The sequence below is a fragment of the Lissotriton vulgaris genome, chromosome 3_1 (genome assembly GCF_964263255.1).
Source record: "Lissotriton vulgaris chromosome 3_1, aLisVul1.2, whole genome shotgun sequence".
Lineage (NCBI taxonomy): Eukaryota > Metazoa > Chordata > Amphibia > Caudata > Salamandridae > Lissotriton > Lissotriton vulgaris.
The window spans coordinates 1,697,839,225-1,697,860,866 of NC_141689.1; positions in this window are offsets into that span (position 1 = coordinate 1,697,839,225).

Sequence of the window (21,642 nt, forward strand, 5' to 3'; positions counted from 1 at the left end):
TAATGCAGACTTTCGCAAACTTGTATCTGCAGTTATATGAAGCCTTCCGAGGCCTGACAGCGAACAAAACTTTCAACTATCACCTTGGCCATCGTGTCCCCATCCCAGCAGAACTAGTTGGACCAACCCATAATGATAGAGGAGATAATGTCTGTTAGCTCTGACTTGCCTAACAAAAAGACTGCCAGCCCCGATAGCTAGCCCACAGAGTTTTACAGTGGGTACAGGGATATCCTATCCCTGCACCTATTTTTGCTACATGACGAAGCCGTCAATATGGGTAATTTCACAGCAAAACTTGATATGGCCACCATAGAGATCATTCCAATACCAACCTGAGGTTCTGCGATTTCAGATTTCGCCCCGTATCTAGCCGCCATTTTGTGTCCTGTCGCCATTTTGTGTTGCCCTCACTCAGGCAGCACGGCGAATGATGTGCTTTTGCTTTTTCCAGCTGCTACGTGTCCTTTCAGTTAAAAAGTAACTCCATTGTCCTTGTTCATAAAACCCGATGTCAGGGTCTGGCCGAGTTCGCTAATCCATGTCTGGTTCGATTGATCCCTGTCTCAGCCGACTATTTGCCCTCTCCTATTCTTCCCTTATACTATCTTATCCGACAGGCCTTCGCTATTCTCTCCTTGTATGCTCCTATTACACAACTATCCTTTGAGACACACAAGCATGTCCTGCCACCTGCGAGAGGGGATTGTGAACACCATCACTGATTAATTTTTCGGGAGGGGTGGCACACTGGGTCCGAGAAAGGGACGTATTTTGAGTTACCTGATAGCTTGTTTTCCAACTATTCTCATTGGTTCGTTTTGTGTGTGTGGGGAGTGGGATATTGTAAATGTGTTTAGTATAAGAGATTGTACGCCACGGATTGAAGTGGCAGTCTTCTTAGAACCCACTTCAAGTGTAACTTCTAGGATAACTGTGCTTAGCTGCAGCTAATAAACCTGGCTTCCACTCTCAACAGAGTGTCTTGTGCCTCTGTTAGTTACAAGGCAGGTGAATCCGGGGATTTAGGCGTGCTCTGCGTCGCCCGGCCCATAAGGCCCGGTTCTCCAAACCCCTGTACCTGTGCAGCCTTACAATCTATCTCCTTAATCAATGGAGAAATTGTCAAAATACTGGCCACTCGTCAGAAAATGGTCTTACCCACCCTTATTCATCCAGACCAGTGTGGCTTCATGCCAACAAGTGGTACAAGGTACTGCCTTAGGAGGCTGGATGTTGCCTTGGTGCATCAGCAGCTGTTGACATCATCCCTTGGCCTCCTACTAATTTGATTTTGAAAAAACTGTTGGCTCAGTGGACTGCTCCTTTCTGTTTCAGGTCCTGCGCAGGTCGGTTCTGGGCCCCAGATTCTGTTGAGATGTCAAACTGCTTTAGTCAAACCCATCAGCATAGGGGCAAATTAAGGGACTAGTTTCCGCCCCTTACCAATTTGCACGGGTACAGGACAGAGCTTCCCCCTCCTATTTGTCCTTGCTATAGAGCCATTGGCAAGGCTTATCCACTGTGATGCCCAGGTTCAGGGAGTTGGGCGACAGGCCATGAGGACTGCATTGCCCTATATGCGGACGATGTCCTCTTATTCCTGTCCGATCCATCAATGAAAGGCCCGCACTGCCTCCATATCCTCCAGCTCTATGAGGAGGTCTCTGGCCATTGGGTTAACAATGCTAAATTGGTACTGGTTACACTCAAACCTTCTTTGGAATGTATCGAGTGAAAGACTTCCATTCCTGTGATACGCCTGACCCTTCGACACTTAGGGATTTAGGTTCCCCTCCTCCCGTGATGGAATGGAGTCTTAATTTTACACCACTACTCAAAAGGTGAAGGCCGACCTAAAATTGTAGGAGACTCTCCCACTTAACCTAATGGGGACAGTTGCACTCTTTAAAATGATAATTCTGCCACTGTTTCAATGCCTCTTTCAGAATTTCCCACATGTGTTGGCCCATCGATGGTTTAAGTGAATAGATTCCTTTGCAAAATCCTTCCTCTGCCATAATCTTGATCAAGAATTGCCCTAGGCAAATGCCAACAGGCCTCCTACAATAGCTGTTTGGGTATGACTAATCTTTTACTGTAGTACTTCGCATCCCATACTCTTGTCATCAATGAGTGGGGGATGGTCGGATTCCATATATAGGGTCGAATTAAGCTCAGTCGGTTTTGATGCCGTGATGGGTATGCTTTTCAACACCCCTGTCCCCAAGGTACTCACTGAGGTCACTAGGTCAGTCTTTCTGTGCTGATATGCAGCACTTCGGTATGCAGGCTGGGACCCCAAACTAGCAATGCAGACTCCCCTGTAGAGAGGGGCTTAGCTACATGAGACAGCTGGCTTGAAGGACTTTACCCAGTGTGAATTAATTGGCATCTTCTCACTAGGGGACATCTGGTCTAATGATAACGTGCACTCATTACTGACACTTCAATCATCTTGTTTATTATCATCCACACAGCTGCACACTCAGCTGTGGCACGCCTTAGGGGTGCATGTATCTATAGGCACGGACCTCCCGCAAGTTAGCCACCTGGAGTCAAAGCTCCTGAAATGTGGAATTTCCCAAATCTACTACTACTCTCTAATCATTAATGCTCCAAATTCATTTGCATTGCTGCAAACACAGTGGGAGGAGTGGGATGGACTCCTAGAGGAGGAAGACTGGAGGTTCGCCAGAAGCTCCTCTAAATTGTACCTGATACTAACATACTACATCCACCATGCATACCTTACCCCAGCCACCTGCACCGAGCGCATCTCCTCCTTAACCCTATATTTTTCAGGTGCCCCCATGCTCCAGCAGACCTCTACTGTATGGTATGGGTGTGTCTCTTAATTGTAAGTTACTGGAATGAAGTGGCCCAGACTCTATCTCGAGTGTTGGGCTGGGAGGTTGGGGTGTCCCCAAAAGCATTTCTTCTTTCGAACTTTGAGGGTATGGGGGTACGAAAGCTGACCAGCCACTGATCGGAGGGGCTACCATGGTTGCAAAGCAAGAAATAGCCCGGAATGGATGTCACCCACGCCACCCGACTGTCTAAATGGCGGAAGGGGGTTGACTGGTGTGCACAACAGGAGAGACGGATATATCAGGCTCGTGCTGCCGAAATAAACACAACAAGATCTGGAGAAAATGGTGGAACAATTTTGAACTTCACATGCCTGAAACATGCAATTGAGTGCATTCCTGTATGGGATTTGATGTTGTTAACTCACAATGAATCATGTGCCATGATATTCTTTTATTATATTGTGATGTTCGACACATTTGGCTATTTGTGCTCTCAGAACCTGATTTATTTATTTATTTATTTATTTATTTATTTATTGGCATTTTTAAAGCGCAGCATATACCCTGGGGTGTCTTGGCGCTGATTAATTTGCCGGCTAGATGTTAAGCTGCCTTGCTCAGACTACTATTCTATACCTGGAACTTATTTATTAAACAGCCAAGTTTTTAATTTTTTGCGGAATTGGAGTAGTGTGGGACACGCTCTAATGTCCTGGGGTAGAGTGTTCCAAAGTTTGGAAGCTGCCACCACAAACCGTCGGTCTCCCCACATCACAGTTTTGGTGCGGGGTACCATTAGTTGGTTGCTGTTGGTAGAACGCAGTTGGCGTGTGGGTTGATAAGGTCGTAGCTGGTCTTTAAGGAACTGCGGGCCCTGTTTATTTAGAACTTTGTACACAATGCACTGAGATTTAAATCTGGCTCTGTTCTGAATCGTCAGCCAGTGTAATTTAGAAATGTCATTGGATAGAGGAGCAAACTTAGGAATTCCAAGAATAAGACGTGCTGCTGCGTTCTGTATGGTCTGCAGTTTTTTTATAACTCTTACTTGGGCGTTGATAAAAAGCCCATTGCAGTAGTCTAGGGATGTCACGACTAGTGAGCTCACCAGAGTTTTAATGGCGGTGGTATGAAGATAAGGACTTATCTTTCGGATCATGCGTAGTTTGTGGTGGGCTATAGAGGCCACTTTGCTAGCATGGTCCATGAAATTTAAATGGTTGTCAAAAATTATTCCTAAGTTCCTTACTTTAGTCACTGGATTAGGGGGGGCACCAAAAGTTTGGGGCCACCATGAGGCAGGCCATTCTGGTGAGAGTTGTCCAAAAATCATTACCTCGGTTTTTTCCGAGTTAAGTTTTAGGCAATTCGCTGCCATCCACTCACCTAGTTCTGTCAATCCCCTCTGGAATCTTTTAGCTACCTCCTCTCCACCCCTTATAGCCAACACCAATTGCGTGTCGTCCGCGTAGGAGGTTAGGCTCATCCCATGTGCCTTGATGACATTGGCCAGGTCCAACACATATATATTAAAAAGTGTCGGACTCAGGGATGAGCCTTGAGGTACCCCACACGGTTGTGACAATTTGGCAGATTGGTAGGGGCCAAGAGTGACAGCCTGCGTTCTCTCAGAGAGAAAGGAGGCGAGGAGAGCTCTTGCCGTGGAGGAGATGCCTATTTTTCCGACACGGTCGACCAAAATACCATGGTCGACCGTGTCAAAAGCTGCTGAGAGGTCCAGCAGTACCAACACCGCTGTACCGCCTTGGTCTCTTATTATTCTTATGTCTTCGGATGCTTTAATAAGGGCAGTTTCAGTCCCATGGTATTTCCGAAATCCATACTGAGTATCATCTAACTTCTTGTGGGTTTCTATATACTCAGTTAATTGTAGGTTCATGGCCTTTTCCACCACTTTGGCCATGAACGGGAGGATGGCGATGGGTCGGTAGTTTTTTAGTTCTGACTTATCAGCTCCTGGTTTTTTTAACAGTGGTTTGAGCAGTGTGGTTTTTAGATTAAGGGGATATGTCCCTGTGAGCAGGATGGAATTGCAGACTTGTGTCAAGACTGGTATGATCGAGTCCATCACCGGTAAGAGTGCCGATAGTGGGCAAGGATCCAACTTAGATCCAGCTTTGATTGTCGACACAATTTTTAGTACTTGATCTTCTGTCAGTGGTAGAAAGTCCGTGAAGGATGAAGTTACTATCGGTATTGAGTCTTCCTGACTAATGTTGGGATCCTTAGTGTGCGTGATTTTTGCCAGAAAAGGTTGATAAATATCATCCACTTTCTTGAAAAAGAAGTCGGCCATGGAGTCACACATGTCTTGGGTATGAGGTGGGGTCAGGTCAGGAGTATTGCCCGAGAGCACTTTAGTTATATCATATAATGTTTTGCTAGAGTTCTTTGCCTGCTCAATTTGCATCATATAGTACTCTTTTTTTGCCTTTATAATCATGGCTTTGTATATTGCCAAAGCCTCCTTGTATTTAGTTTTACTTGTAGGATTATAAGACTTTCTCCATTGTCTTTCCCAATATCTGTTCTGTAGTTTTTGTGCCTTTAGTTCATCCGTGTACCATGGTGCGGTAGGGGTGGACCTGTTCGTCGATAATTTCTTAGTGGGGGCTAATGAGTTCATGGCATGTCCCAACCAGTCGTGGAGTTGTTGTATGGCCAGGTTGGGGTTAGCCGAGATTAGCGGGCGAGTATCATCCAGGTGGTTTTTTAGGTCCCGCTGGTTGATATTGTGCCAGGCTTTAAAGGTTATAGGCTGGGGAAGAGAAATATCTGTGACAGGTTTTTTTATCCATAGCCAAGGTACAAAAAACCGCATAATGGTCTGTCCATGGCAGCGGAAGGATGTCACGTACATGGAGCCCCTGGGCACTAGAGAATATGGCGTCCAAAATGTGTCCAGCTTGGTGAGTAGGTGAAGTAACCAGCTGATGTAGCCCCAAGACTTCCATATCCGTAATGAGAACTTGAGTCTCCTTGTTGTTATTATCGTCTAGGTGGAAATTCAGGTCACCTAATACTGTGATCGAATCTTCTAGTGCTAGAGATTCCAAGTGTGTGCTAATACTCGTTAAGAAGCCAGTTTTGACTCCTGGGGGCCTATATATAAGAAGCCCTTTAAAGTTGAATTGTTGGCTAAGTTTAATAGAAAACATCATGGCCTCGCACGAGGTATCATGTATTTGAGTCACTATTACCTCCAGGTTTTCTCTAGCTATAAAATTAGCTAGATTCACAAAGAGTCTCCGCAATTGTGGTGGAGACCTGCAGTCGTGGGGGAGTCTTCTCATTCTGGAGATTCCACCCTGAGTGCGGAGACTCCCCTGGCACTGCGGGACCTCCACCATGAGTGCAGAGGCCCTTTGTGAATCAGACCCTCTGTTTTTACATGTTCAAAATTCAATTAATTTGGATATAAAATAAATATATGGGCCACAATACAAACTGAATAAAGACATTACCGTGATAGAACTGGGCTCCAGGTTGTGCACAATGTTCACAACAAATAACTGACCACATGCACTGGCAACATTCAGAAAGCTGAACAATACAGTAATAATGGAAAGGTTCACACAATTTTTGCATACATAATTTGTGATCACTGCCCTATCACCAACATTATGTCTCACATTACTCCAAACAACTAAGTGATCCAAATATCAATACAGCAACAGTTGAAATACATTGCATGAGTAGTGGGCAACTGAGATGAGAAGTGTATTGGTGTTTGGGAATGTTAGATGCATATACTGGAAATTAAACATACCTAATGGCTTTGGATGGGTGGTGCCAGTCCCATAGTAATTGGGAAATCTTGTGATAAAGGTGCCCTTAAGGCACTGGGTAAAAGGCTCCTCTCTCAGTGGAGACCAACCTTGGTCAGCCAAACTACATTCTGGTTGAAAGCAATTGTATGCATACATACAGCAACAAAAAGAGAAAAAGAAATGGCAAGACTGTGTAAATTAATATCAGCCACAGATAAGTACTGTTGGCCGTAATCCAGCCTGCCATTTATTTGCCCACCATGCCACCTCAGACAGGAGTCACCCATATGCAAAAACAGCACAAGTCGTCTCTAATAGAAAAAGAACAGGCTGAGCTGCCAGGTCTCTGTCATGACTACCTTAGCAGTAGCAAGTATGCAGGGCAAGTTTAGAGAAAAAGGCCTTCGTGTTAAGTATACGAGGAAATACTCACGATGGAAGAGGAAACATATTGTGTCGACACTGATGGTTAAAACGTGCTTACTGCATCTGAGAGATTAATTTAAGAAAATGGCGGCCATGATCGATGATAACCAGAAATCGGGTTAGCTGTCTAGTGTTCAGAGACTCGCGACCCGGAGAGAACCCAATGTGCATGTTCCAAGAAGGAACTGTGCACTTCAACTGTTTTTGTGAGGTGTACGGAGTGTCACCTCACCGCCCATGATTTTCTGAGAGGAATTAGTGTTTATTTAGTCATGTGCAAGAAACGTTAGAATTGTGTTTCACCCAAATTCTGTAGTATTTCAGAGCCTGTTTAGAAGAACGCATGTGCACCGTGGGAGTTCAGTTTTTTCCGTTCAACAAGCTGTGAGAAATAAGGAATTGAGAGCACAGAGTTGCATTGTGGGTAATACCTTACTCGTTTTGACATTAGAGGACTGGGGTACTAAGGTGGTAAGCAACGGAAGAGGTTATTTGGCAGTACGCCCAGGTACAGACAATTTACTTGATCTTTTGAACTGTTGAAGGATATTATTTTCAATAAAACTCAAACACCAGATCGAATTTAACCCAGCAAATGGTAGAACAAAACAATTGTATATATTACCAGAAATGTTTAAAGCCTGAAGCCGATAACAAGGATATAACCATATAGAGAAGGGTAAATATTGAGAACCAACCATAGAATAATTCCTAGTTACAGGACATACAGCACAGTGTGATATAATGTGTGTATAACTTTATTTTGCAGATGCAGTGAAAACAAAAAACAAACTGTAACAAACTTTACGAGAGAGAAACAATAGCCAAGGGTCTAAAGTGTAAATTCAAGTGTAGATTACCAAAGTTATTTTAAGTTACATAACAATAGTATGTGGTGTTTATGAATTTATATCTTCCCATACAGAAGCAGCAGAGTACATTCAGCGACCTTGCAGACCTAGAAGACTGAGAGGACTTCAGTTCTCCCTGCAAAGGCTGTCTCTCTCTTTATTCCACTTCCCCTTTCCCCCTTGCTTTAACTGTAACCTTGAAGTTCTCCTTCGGGTTGTGGTTGAGGTGGTGAGGCGTTGGAAAATATTGTCGGCTCCTGTGGACTTGGTTCTGGTACTCTGACAGTTCCCTGTGAATGTGAACATAAGCTGCCCCAGACTGGTTTCGGCCTATTTGGGCCTCATCATTATGGTACTTCTTGCACATTTGTCACACTGAGAATGGAACCCACATTTGGGCATACCTGTGTCACTTAGTGCAAGACATGGAGAAAGTAAAAATGTGATGTGTGAATTGCTTCAATTAATCTAAGCCACAGGGTACAATTAAGTCCTTTTTTTTGCCCAAGAAGCACCTCAGACAGGAACAGCAATATGCAAATCTGCCTTTTTTCTGCTCCAAAAGTAACAGTGGAGTTTGAACTGCCAAACCCCACCACCTCTGAACAGGAACACAAGCAACTCTAGACTGGTTTTAGCCCATTTTGGTGTGGGAGTGCAGCTTGAGTTCTATGACACAAAGAACTCTTACACATGAAAATGCAGACAGCAACAGGGAGGGTCATCAAAGCTTCAGCAGAGACCTCAGGTGTGTTCCTGACCTTCAGTAAATTGTCAGTGTTCAGGTTCATGCTGTTACCCCGCCAACAGCAGTATGCTTCAAACAAGTCTGTCTCCAAAGAGATGTTTGATGACTAGAGGGAAGTTCTAGCGTACGTTTACAAGTTTTGGAAGTTGGGAACCAGCCCACTGACAAACAGTGTTTATGCATACAAATTCAGTTGAAAATCCAGTGTATGTTTGAGACAAGTTTCTTGCAAAGATTTCATGAAAGCAGCCATGGATCTCTTCCCAGATGCATGTTTGTTTGCTTCTGTCTATGTGCAATTGTTTAGGAAGTCTGTGTAAGGCCCTCCTGAGATGCTAATCCTTGTGTATTTCAACAGACAAGTTTTAGACTCTTGTCCTCTGTAAAACTATTTTCTTTATAGATTTGCCATAACCTGTGTGCTTTGTGAAATCATTAATATTTTGGCCATAAGTGTGGAGGCCGAATGTGTATTGCAACTCCGAGCTGCCTTCCAAATTGGACTTTTTTGCTGTGAAGAGCAGTTACCTGTTGAGGGAATATTTGTGAATATGTTGTTTTTTCTACACTATGACTGTGTTGTGTATGTTAGTGCATTTGTTCTATTCCATTCAGTGTTCACAGTGTTCCTGTATGGGTGTATTTGAGTCTGAAATTCGTTTGTTGCCAGTTATAGTTTGTTGCTTAATGACTGTGATCATGTCTATGTGACGGTCTCACTATATATTGTTGGAAGTGTGTTGATAATTTGAGCATGCTGTTTACTAATGTTTTTCTCAAGAGCAGGGGTTATGAATAATTAGGCACACTTTGATTGGTATATCATTTGTTTAGTATTTAGATGGGTGTCCTAACCCTTTCTATCAATTTATTGAAATCATATGAGGACATCCGATCATGACTCCAGGAAACTTAATAGAACATTCATTCAAATAATGGTAAACAGCATCATAAAACACGCAGACTTTTACAACACAAGAGCTATGCACACTGCATTCACATTATATTTATATATCTAAAACTCAGGTTGAGCACTTCCCCCCAAACTGTTACTTTTCAGTTTCCCATGTTGTGCGTGAAGTTTGCATTAATTGGGATAGGCCACCTACTGTACCTTTACATATAGGTGATTGATTGGTTTTTCCAAATAGCATTTTCAATGCTCTCAGTCCTTTCATAGGATAATGGTGATTTGCGGACATTTCATCAAACACCGACACATAATTGACGCAAGTGTTTGCCCCGCATTGATTGCTGGTTTTTTCCCATTTACTATCTCCTGCTGCCCTTACTACTGTGCACACAGGAATTTTGTCACCTACACCTGCATCATTGTTTAATTAGGCACTGCAGTGCAGGCAGTGAAATTACTGTATCTTTAACGTTGGCCAAAGTCTGCTTAACTATGAAGGTAAAGCTCCCATTCATTACACATAAATCTCATTTGTTCCCCTCCTTTTTACATATATTGACATATAATATTATTAAAAAGGAAAACTAGCTTTTGATAAACTTACCAGGCCGTCACAAAGGGGTTGATTTCGATTCGGGAAACAAATATATTATTCGAAGCCGCTTCCATACGATTCGAACAAAACCGTCCGAATCGCATAGTACAATCCGTGCAATCCGCATTTCATTGTGTTACATGAACAAATGTTGCATATAATATTAAAACGGGCTCTGTTGGCTTTGCCAGTGCTGGTAAAAGTATCAGAAATTATTGCTTTTTATATAGATTGCTGAGATGGTCCTCAAAAATATCAAATAAGAAATTTGTGACAATATCATTGACTTTTACCCCTTCGATGCTTGTGACAAGGTCAACTCGTCATGGGTGTTACCTGCGCTGTGCTTATGACGAGTTGACCTTGTCATATAACAAGGGATTTTTAAAATTGCAGCACAGCACGGGAATGTACGGTAGCAATGATGCGGTTAATATCCCAAGTGAGAATATTGTTTTTTAAGTGCCTTTTAATATTGTTCTTTACAAATATAATTGTTTACATTGTTAAATACTGTTGTTTTTTACTTTGTTTTTGTTTATTTTTTATTTGTTATATATTTTCAATTAGTTTATAATGTTTGGAGCAGGATGTGAGGGTTATAGGATAATTGAGGGGGGAGGAGTTTTTGTTTATAATATTTTTAATATGTAGTTAGTTTGTATGTGATGTATTTGATAGGTATGGTTACCTGGGACTTGGGTTGGGATTTTTTTGAGAAAAATAAAACATGATTTGATTTTAAATTACATTTTTTATGTTTTTATTCGTTTAAAATATTTCATTATTATTATTGTTTTTTTTTAAAGTTTTATTGGGATACCAAAACACATACCAGAGAAGCACACAATAACTGAAATCACATAAAGAAAAACCATGGCTGATACCTCACTTTTTTTTGCATTTTCACCCCCCACCCTGGTGGATCCACCTTTTTAGAAAAAACAAAACACTACTCGTAAACTGTACAGAAGCTAAAACTTATTCATACTTCCTTAATAAGCCAATTAGTTAAAGACGACCACAACTTTTCCCCTTTCTCCCTAGCCCGCCGACCCTTCCTTTTATACACAGCAATCTCCCAATTAAATATATAGACAATAATTTACTGAACCACACATGTTCTGTCGGTGGGTGTGAATCAAGCCATACCATGGCTAGACACAGACGAAATACCACCATTGCAATAAAAAAACGTTTTCCTGTCAGTTTCCTCCATGACTTGATTAGAGATTCCTATCATTATAACCTGCAGGGTCAGTGATACAGTATTGGCCAATACAGACTCCAGTCGTCGTTTAATTTTGCAGCCAACAGCCCACAACGTGGGCAATGTATCCCTGATGTGCTCCCCCATCATTAAATAAAGGTCACACCAAGTTTTAAAGCATTGCACTTGCAAATTGGGTGAGATGCATGATGTTTGGCTGAGCAGTAAAGAATCCTCAAACTCCCCCCTGTCCAGCACACAGTATTGTTTGCCATCTATCATAATGCTTAGGAAGATCATCTCCCATTTGTTCATTAACCAATTTGTAGACCACAGAAGTAACCAGGTGGTTACACTTCAGCAATTCTAATAGCGGGATTCGATTCCGATTCGGACATCTTTTAGCCAAAAAATCCTGAATTTGTAAATATTTAAAGACATCCTTGTTCTCAATGCCGAGTCATTCCTTGATGGCCTCGAAAGAGAGTAAGTCGACGCCACAGAGAAGATCCCCTATGTAATGAATCCCTCTATCACCCCATCTTCTAAAATATACATCATGGAAAATGTCCGGAAGCAAGGGGTTGTTATCTAAAGGGGAGTACCGATGAAGCCGCCCAATCTCAAATGTTTTCCTGACGGCCATCCAAACTTTATAAGCCCCTAACAAGATCTTACACTTAACCCTTTTGTAATATGCAAAATCAATCTGCCTTAACAAGAGACCTTTTACTTCTACCTCATATATTAGTTGAAAAATAGAAATTTCTTAACCTTTCTTGTAACCCCTTTCACCAGCTCCCCCAGGTACTTCAATGTGATAACCCAATAGTAAATTTGTAAATTAGGAACAGACCACCCTCCCCCGATCTCTGGGTAGAGTCATAAAACTAAGTGCCCGTCTTGGGCTCTGCCCCGCCCATAAAAACCATGATACTGCCTGATTAGGTTTCTGGAACCATACCTTGCTAAATTCCAAGGGAATAGCTCTAAAATAATATAGTATTTTGGGTAGAAAAATCATTTAATGACATTACATCTCCCAATAAGCGTCAGGTGGAGATTACTCATCCTCCTAGTATCTGATTTCATACTACATAGTAATCGAGCAAGATTTAAATCTATGATATCTGCGGGGTTAGAGCTTATCTCGACGCCTAGGTACCTAGCCTTTGCTACAATACGTTGGTCCATGAGATCTATCTTATCATTAATGACAATTTGCGTTTTACTTTCATTCAGATGATAGCCTGAGATCCTACCAAATTGTGAAGTTAACCGGACTATTTCATCCAACGCCTACTGTGGTGCAGACGTAGAAATAGCTAGGTCCTCTGCATACCCTAAAATTTTAACATCTCCTCCTCGAGCAGAAACTGGAAGTATTAACTGGTTCTCCTGTATCAATCTCATTAACGGATCAATATAGATCGCAAATAACAAGGGAGAGCAAGGACACCCTTGCCTAGTGCCTCGCCTTATATTGATCTCTCATCAATGCCATCTTGACAATTGGATCCTCATACATTCTTTGGACAGCTCGTATGAAACCTTCCCCAATAGAGTAGTATTTCATGGCTGCCCATAAAAAGGGCCAGGAGACCCTATCAAATGCCTTTTCAGCATCCAATAAAATTAAGGCCATAGGGTTCCCCTGTCACCTCGGTATAGCCGAATAAAGTTATCGCCCTGCGTATATGATCTATTGTTTCCCGGCCCGGAACAAAACCATGCTGCTGAGGAGACCCCATTTTTTAATTACGTACACCAGTCTGTTGGTCGTTATTGATCAGTGTGATTGGCCAAAAAGCCCCTGAATCTGTGGCTGAATTTCCTTTCTTTAAAAATATAGCAAGTTTTGCATACCTCCAAGAGGCAGGAGGAGGTTCCCCCCTCTGGATCAGACCCAACATCTCCAGCATAGTTGGTGCCAGCTGCATTTTGATTTTTTTTTTAAAATTCCCCTGGGAGAAAATTTGGCCCAGCCTCTTTGCCAGATGGCACTGACTCTAATGCAATATTTACCTCACCAAGATTAAACGGAGCATCCAACATTTCCCTGTCTGCAGATGTCAAAAGTTCTATTTTTACCTTGTTGAGATATCCAGTGATTTCGGACTGTAACCCTGAAACATCTCTGTTATCTTCAAAGTATAACTTTTGATAAAATTTCACAAAGGCAGCAAGAATTGCATCTGTATCAGTCACAAACATGATATCGGGATCATTAACCCCCATAAAAGGGTTTGTACTTCCTTTTGCCTTGTTCGCACAGCTAGGGTGTGCCCCACTTTTTCAATGCTCTTGTAGATTTTGGCATGCTAAGCAAAATATCTGGCTGCAGCTTTAGATGAGGAGATCTCCATTATATCAGCCCTGGTGATTATGATCTTAGTTTGAGCCAACTCGATATCCCCTCCCTCAGATATAGCCTTAGTAAGCTTTAGCTCGGCCCTAGTCAGCACCTCATACAGATCTTTTAGCTTGCTACTCTCTTTCTTCTGGACCCCAACCCAAAATGCGTAGTCTCCCCCAACACCTGCCATCAAGGTGTCCCAAACATTTTGCAGACTAGTGCTACCCCGATTCTCCTTCAGAAATCTGGTTATCCCCACAGCCATGTGCTCCCTATACAAATTGTCGCTCAATAAGGCCCTGTTAAAAGTCCAGGTGGAAATATTTTTTTCAAACTTAATGTTCATTTCCAGAAGCAGAGGATTGTGGTCAGACATTACCCTGGGGAATTTTTCGATTTTGCAGCCCTGCACCAAGCTTTGTGAAATAAAAAATAGTCCAATCTTGAGTGTGATTGGTGTGGGCAGAATAGTAAGTAAACCCAGGATCTTTGCCTTGAATCGATGCCCAAACATCCACTAACCCATGCAACTCCTTTAATTGGCAGAGAGATCTAAAAGCTTTTGGCTTACGCCTTTGATATGTAAATTCCGGATGATTCGATATTAAACAATCCATATTTATATTAAAGTCACCACACAATATGACCGGCAGCGGCCACACCACCAATTCAACTCTCAGCCATTCATACAACTCAGGATCATCTAACACTGGGCCATATACTGAACATAGGGAAGCACGTTATCATGTATTGAACACTGAGTTATTGCCCATCTGCCATATTTATCTGAAGTAGAGCGTGAAAAATCTGCCATACCCGAACGGGCAAATATGGCCACCCCCCCAGTCTTAACTTCCTGCTTAGACCATGAAATCAATTGGAACCTGCCCAGCTCCATGATCTTGCTTCTGCTAGCTTTGATGTGAGGATTCCGACATCTTCTATTATCCTTCGGCGCTTCGATGGGTCGTTTAATCAACAAAAATTAATAGTGGCTATTCTGACACACCCCATACATTATGTAAAACGAACACCAACCAGTATAGCCATTACTTAGAGAAGGGAGAAAAAAAAAACGAAAAAAACATTTAAAAACTTCCCCTGTAGCTTCCGCTTGCCTTTCCCTTAAAGTGAATCCACCCTACCCCACCCCGCCCCCCCCACCACCCATCACTAAGGCAAAAAAGGTCTCCAGACTTTTGTGATGCCTCCCACGTTGGTGCACCCCAGTTGCTCCCTGACCTAGCTGACAAAAAACACCAGTTGAGCCAAGCCCTGTCATCCCTCCCCCTTACCCCTGTCAAAGCCCTCAACTGATACAACAATTAGCAAAAGAGAGATGGTCCAAGGACAAAAAAAAAATGAAAAAGAAAAACAAAAGCAAAGGGCCCCAACCACAGGACCCAGGCCTAAACATTTTCAAACACAGTACAGACTCCTCTCATCACCAGATATATCCTTTAGATAGTTCCCCGCCTGAATCGCAGAGACAAATACCCTGACCCGCCCCTGATGTATAACTTTTAGCCGAGCAGGGTTCATTAGATTAACTTCACAACCCAGTTTCTGAAAAGGAGAGATCATCTGCCTCAAACGCCATCTTCTCTCAACTGTTGTATGGCAAAAGTCGGGTCGCACGAAGAAAGTCTGCCCTTCAGCTACTTTCTTAGCATCTGGCCGGGCTTTCTCAAATATTGCTTGCGGCAATAAAAAATTCCCCAAAAATATCAGGATTACCCGTAGTTTTTGGTCTGGCCTGGAATTACTCTTTGCCATTGAAGGGAATCGGTGGACCCACTGGATCTCAGTTTCCCAGTTCCAGTGTGAAAGTTCTGGGAAAGCGGACTTAAAGAGCCTGATCACGAAACCACGTATTTCCCTTCTTCAGCTTTCTCTTCTATGGTAGGGAGACAAAATATCAAAATTTAAATATCGATATACAATAATATCGATGCTTTAATTTCGATGGTATAGAATATCGATGTCCAAAATATCGACAGACAGAATATCGTTTTTATGGTATGTATGTTACAAATATCGAAATTTACTAATATCGAAATTATGTTTAGTGTTATGTATTTTATTATGTTGTTTATATGTTTGTTAAATATGTTATTAAATGTATGTTTGAAAATTAGTAATTTAGTTTATATTTTGCGTTTTAGTATCAGAGCGGGTTGTGGGTTTATTGGGGAATAGGGTGGGAAGTAATTTAATAATAATTTATATATTTATTTAAATATTTTTAAATAATAATTTTTTGGTAATTAATTATTATTCATTAGTTAATTAAATTACTTAGAGTTAATGTGCTAATATATTTAATTTGTTGTTATTGTTAATTAATAATTAATTGGTAATTAATTAATATTAATTAGTTAATTACATTAATTAGAGTTATTGTGCAAATATATTGAATTTTTTGTTATTGGTAATTAATAATTAATTGGTAATTAATTAATATTAATTAGTTAATTACAATAATTAGAGTTAATGTGCTAATATAAGCATTTTTTTGTTATTGTTAATTAATAATTAAAAATTAGTAATAAAATAATATTAATGATTTATTTAAATTAATTAGAGTTGATGTGCTAATATTTTTTTATTGTTAATTAATAATTAGATGGTAATTAATAATTATTAAGTGCTTAAATTATATGAATTTTTTATGTGTAGTGGGTTGTGTGTTCATAGGGTAATAGGGTGTCATATATTTAAATGTAATTAATTAACGATATTGTATTTCTTTATTGGTATTTATTGTTAATTAATTGGTAATTAATATGTGTTAATTAGTTCAATTAAAATTACATCAATTTAATAATAATTATTGTTATTAATTGATTAATTGATATTTATATTATTTGTGTTTTTTTGTATGTGTACTTTGTTGTGGATTAAAGGGGGAGTAGTGTGTGAAGTAATTTTTACCCCCATGCTATCCAATGTTTTCCCTACTGTTGCACCCCCTGGAGTGGGAATAGTAATTTAAACCCCTACGCTATCCAACGCTTTCTCTACTGTTGCACCCTTTGGAGTGGGAATAGTAATTTAAACCCCTACGCTATCCAACGCTTTCCCTACTGTTGCACCCTCTGGAGTGGGAATAGTAATTTTAACCCCTACGCTATCCAACGCTTTCCCTACTGTTGCACCCTCTGGAGTGGGAATAGAAATTTAAACCCATACGCTATCCAACGTTTTTCCTACTGTTGCAATATGTGGAGTAAGTATATATATTAATTTATATGTAGACTTTTTAATTTATTTTAAATGTATATGTATAACCTATTATTGTTTAAATATGTTTTAATGTTTTTATTTAATATTTCTAAAATTATATGTATTTTTAAATTATTTTTACATTATTATTAATACATTTAAAAAAACGATATTTTTAATTTCGATATTTTTGTACTACGATATTTTTTTCCGATATTTTTGTACTTACCTTTATAAAGATATAACTCCGATATTTTTGATTTCGATATTTTTGTGTTGATATTTTTGTATGTAGATATTTTGTCTGTCGATATTATGTCAGACATACCTCTTCTATATCCTGCAGGCACAAATTGTTGCGGCGCTGTCGATTCTCCGACTCCTCAAGTTTCATAGAACATCCATCATTCTGGCATCATTGGCAGATGTCTGCCCACACTGGAATCCGATTCCTCAGCCATCGAGAAAAAGTTCTCTCCATCAGGAGTACCAGGTATTTTATCCCCTCCTTCTTGTAACCCCTTGGGAAAGGTATTACAATCAGGATCCAGATCTAAGCTCCCTCTGGCTGTCTCTCTGGCTGTGTCTCCATAGATGGCTCTGGTAATAATTGTACAGCCGACATTGTAACAACCCGGGTACCCACAGCTTCTAGCCCTGCTGACACATTGTCTGTCCTAGATACAGCATTGCCTGGGTTGATCACAGCCTGAGTAGTATTGTTGAGAGTAGTTGTAATGCCAGCAATACCAACAGTAGCCATAGTAGTAACAGTATCTGATAGGACTGCAGTAGGAACAGTGGAGACAGCTTTTTTACTTCTTAGCTGAATGGGTGTTCGCTCAGGATTAAGTTTAGACTGGTAGCTCGGTTTCCCACTTACCGGCTTGCCAGTAAACATACCAGGAACCGTCAGAGTCTTTTTCTTAGTTCCCTCATCCAGCGAGGCTTGCTCCATGCCGGAGTTTCCACCGCTGTGTACCTCCGTCTCTGCGGCTTCTCTGTCTCCCTGCCTGGAAGCGGAGGCAGTGTCAAGACTTTTTCCAATATCCTGTTTTTTTAAATATTGATGCCTTTCAGACTTGCAGCCCCGTCCTTGGGAGCAACTCAGGGAGGTGCCATCCTTTTCCTGAATGTGTGTTTCCCCAACGGCTGTCAACACCTGCCACAGATCCGACACTCACTCCGATGCCCAGCGCGCTCTGCTCCGCAAAGCTCGAAGGTGGAGTTCCATCAGGCGAAGCCAGCACAAACCAAAAGAGAAGACCATTCACTCGAAAGGCTCAAGGGCTTGAGTGCTCGGGAGCTCGTCACAGAGGATCAGTACAGCCCAGGCTCAGTCTCTATCATGCTGAAACACACTCTGCGCAGCTCAAGCGGTCGCCATTTTTCCCTCTAAAGCCACCAAAATATTACATTATTTTAAATGTATTCTTTTCATTTCTTGTAATAATTATTAAATTATTGAATGAGTTGTTTTTAAGTTGTACTCTAATGTTTCTGTTTATAGTTTTCTTTTCGTTGATTGATTATATATTATTTTTTTAGGTGTTAATTGTTATTTTAATAAAATTGGTGAGATCTTATTTTAAATGTATTAACATCATTATTTGATTTGTTTTTATTTTATTTTTTAAATCAAAAACTTTAATCAATTTTTGTAAAAATCGTTTGTATTTTTATTTTAGTGAATGTAACCCCTTCAAATGCCAACCCTTTTCCGAATGTGCCTTAGATTGGAGTGGTGATTGTAAATCTACCCCTTTCAATGTCCAATGCTTTCCCCAATGATGCTTAAATGGATGTGGTTTATATTGAAGTCAGAATAGTTAATCTAACCCCTCAAATTGAAAAACAGTTCTCAATGTGGCTAAGACTAAAATGAAAATTGTAAACCCTTACCACCATATTTTCTAAACTTTGACACAATGCACTCTAGCAAGGGAAGTTGCTGTAATGAGTTGCTTCAAAGGGAGAGGACACAAATGCCCTCAATCTACTAATATAGTGCACAGTTCTGCACTCTTGTAGCACTGCCACACTTCTAATTGCCAAGCACTAATGCAGGCACCCTTGTATCACTACACAAGGGTGCCTGTGAGGAGGGCAGAATAGTTTTGTGCAAGAAGTGATACATTTCTGCACAAAAAATATTCTCAGAGGCTTATTCATCTTTGTATATGCACTGTAGAATGCAGGATACTTGCACAGATACAGTTGTGAGAAGAAATAAAGGTATTTCACCTTGTTATGCCAGACGCAGGTAGGCACCCCATTTTGGTCCAAACCCATGTTTATTAACTTTAGTAAATATGTGTTTTTATCAAAATACATGAATGAATAAACATGAAGGGCCATGCTCAGCCCATCTGAAACCTGCCCTAAGCAAGGTCCTTTTGCATTACTCTTAAGTTAAAAGCCTGTATCTATCTATAAATGCAACTCGACTCCACAAAGGGAAGAGACAGTCAATCCTTGATTTGGTTAAATGCCCATGTTATTATTTTTGAATAATTGTATTATCGATTTTTTATGGTTTGCATTTTATATTGTATATTTGTTATTGTATTATATTTGTTTTAGTGTGTTAGAATGAATTGTGAATCATTTTAGATATTAACAGTTGTATAGGAGCTCAGTTTCATTTTTGTAATTGCTAGAATAGTTATATATATATTTTTCGGCATTTTATTTAGCAATATTTTAGTTCTATTTAGCATAATTTCTGGTGGTGACAAGACTTGTAATTTCTATCTTTTTATTCAAGATATTTGTGTATTTTAGATATTTTTCATGTCACCATTATTGTAGTCAGAATTTCCGATAACCAGGGCTAAAGTGCTTGTCTTCGCTCCTAAAACATGGCAAAATAGGCCTAAACATATAATTGGCAGACTTAATGTATTTGTAGGTCCCTAGTATATAATACTGCATGTACCCAGGGCCTGTATATTAAATGCTACTGTTAGGCAGCAGCACTCATTGTTCCACCCACTTAAGTAAAAATGTTCAATCCTCCTACCCTAAGAGGCAAGTCAGTTGTAATATGGACTCCCCTGTGTCATCCAGGTTGTTATTACACATGGACAACATTATAATTTATCAAATTAAACACAAAAGTATGTTTGTACAGCACACATCCTAAATTAAAGTGTTTCAATGTGCTCTTATATGTGACAATGAGGAAAGTGGTGGCAAAGTGAAATAATACAATTGTCTAGGATCACACAGTGTGGTCAAGTGGGGAAGCTGGGATTGATCCCAGGTTTCACATTGTGCATGTCTATTTATTTCAATTCAGTAATCAAGTTACTTCCTTTTGACACTTGACTCTTCCAAGGTAGTGATACCAAGAAGAGAAGGCTTTCTCCAAGGTGCAGTAGAGTGATGGCGATTCAGATACAACAAAATACAGTATTGTTTAATCCATGACCGTTCTTCAGTCTCTGTTTTTTTTAGAGGGCTGTATGGCATGAAACCCTCAAAATTGCTCCATGACTGACTGTCCACACTATGTACATGTTTCACTTCCCTTTCACCCCCCGGACAGACCCCCCTCCCCAAAAACCACTCTTCCACCCTGCTGGTTACAAAGTGGTCCTCTGCACACCACAGGCCATACTTTTTGGCCCAGGGAAAATGTTTACAAGTGCCCACGCCATAGACTAACACTGGGTTGGATTATTACATCTAATACATGCTAACCTCAGACTGAGAGCAGATAGAGATTTACTGTTTTTAACTAAATTAATTTTAATTTAAAATCCTGTTTCATGGTGAAGTCATGTTACCGAACTACAATTTGGAAATGAGACATACCGAAATGCATTTTTCCAGTCGCAAACTGCCCAATTCTGTGTGTAGGGCAGTTTGCAACCCGAAAAATGCTTGACACATCTGGCCCAAAATGGCTGAATGGATCTTGACAGTTTGAGTCATGCAAATGTATTTTATTCAGCATATCTAGAAAAGTACGCTATAAAATCATGGAACAAATGCCCAGGGACCAAATTGAGACAAAAAGTCTGTAAATGGTAGGATTTCCCAAACTCCCAAAACGTTAGTGAAACATAAACATTAACCTCAAAACTCATCTGCTAGCATAATATGTTGCCTAAAATCTGACCCCCCCCATACAAAGTTTGTTCATGCTCAGTAAGACATATTTGCACTTTAACCTTTTTTTCCAGGGGCAATTATTTTCAGTCGAAAAAGTTCAGCTGATCAGCATTGTTGAGGAAAGCAGTCCTGGGCCAGACTGGGAACCAAAACCGGCACTGGCAAAGTGCTCACCTCCCCACCGCAGGGGGTTGGGGTGCCACTGAGCTGCAAAAACGGCCCTGTAACAAAAAAGGCCCACAGGGGCCCAAAACCCGTGAGGCGCACCCGGGAATTGCCTGGTGCCCTCTATGGCCAGTCCGGCCCTGAAACAGTCTCCTCATCCTGCCGGGATCTTCACGGCATTTTTCTGTTGATTGACAGTAAGAACATATTTTTGTTTTCTATGCTAATTAATCAGAATCTATTAAGTTCATATAATTTTAACGTGTTTTAGTCCTACCAATAAAGGGTCAAACCTGTTGGCTTTCTCCTGTTTGGTTTCTCAGTCTATAAGGCTTTTTGTAGGACTGATCCCATAAATTGAAACTCCAATTTAATCTAGAAGTTTAATTTCTGGCGACCTACCTATTAAACTTGTCACAGCAACACGTTT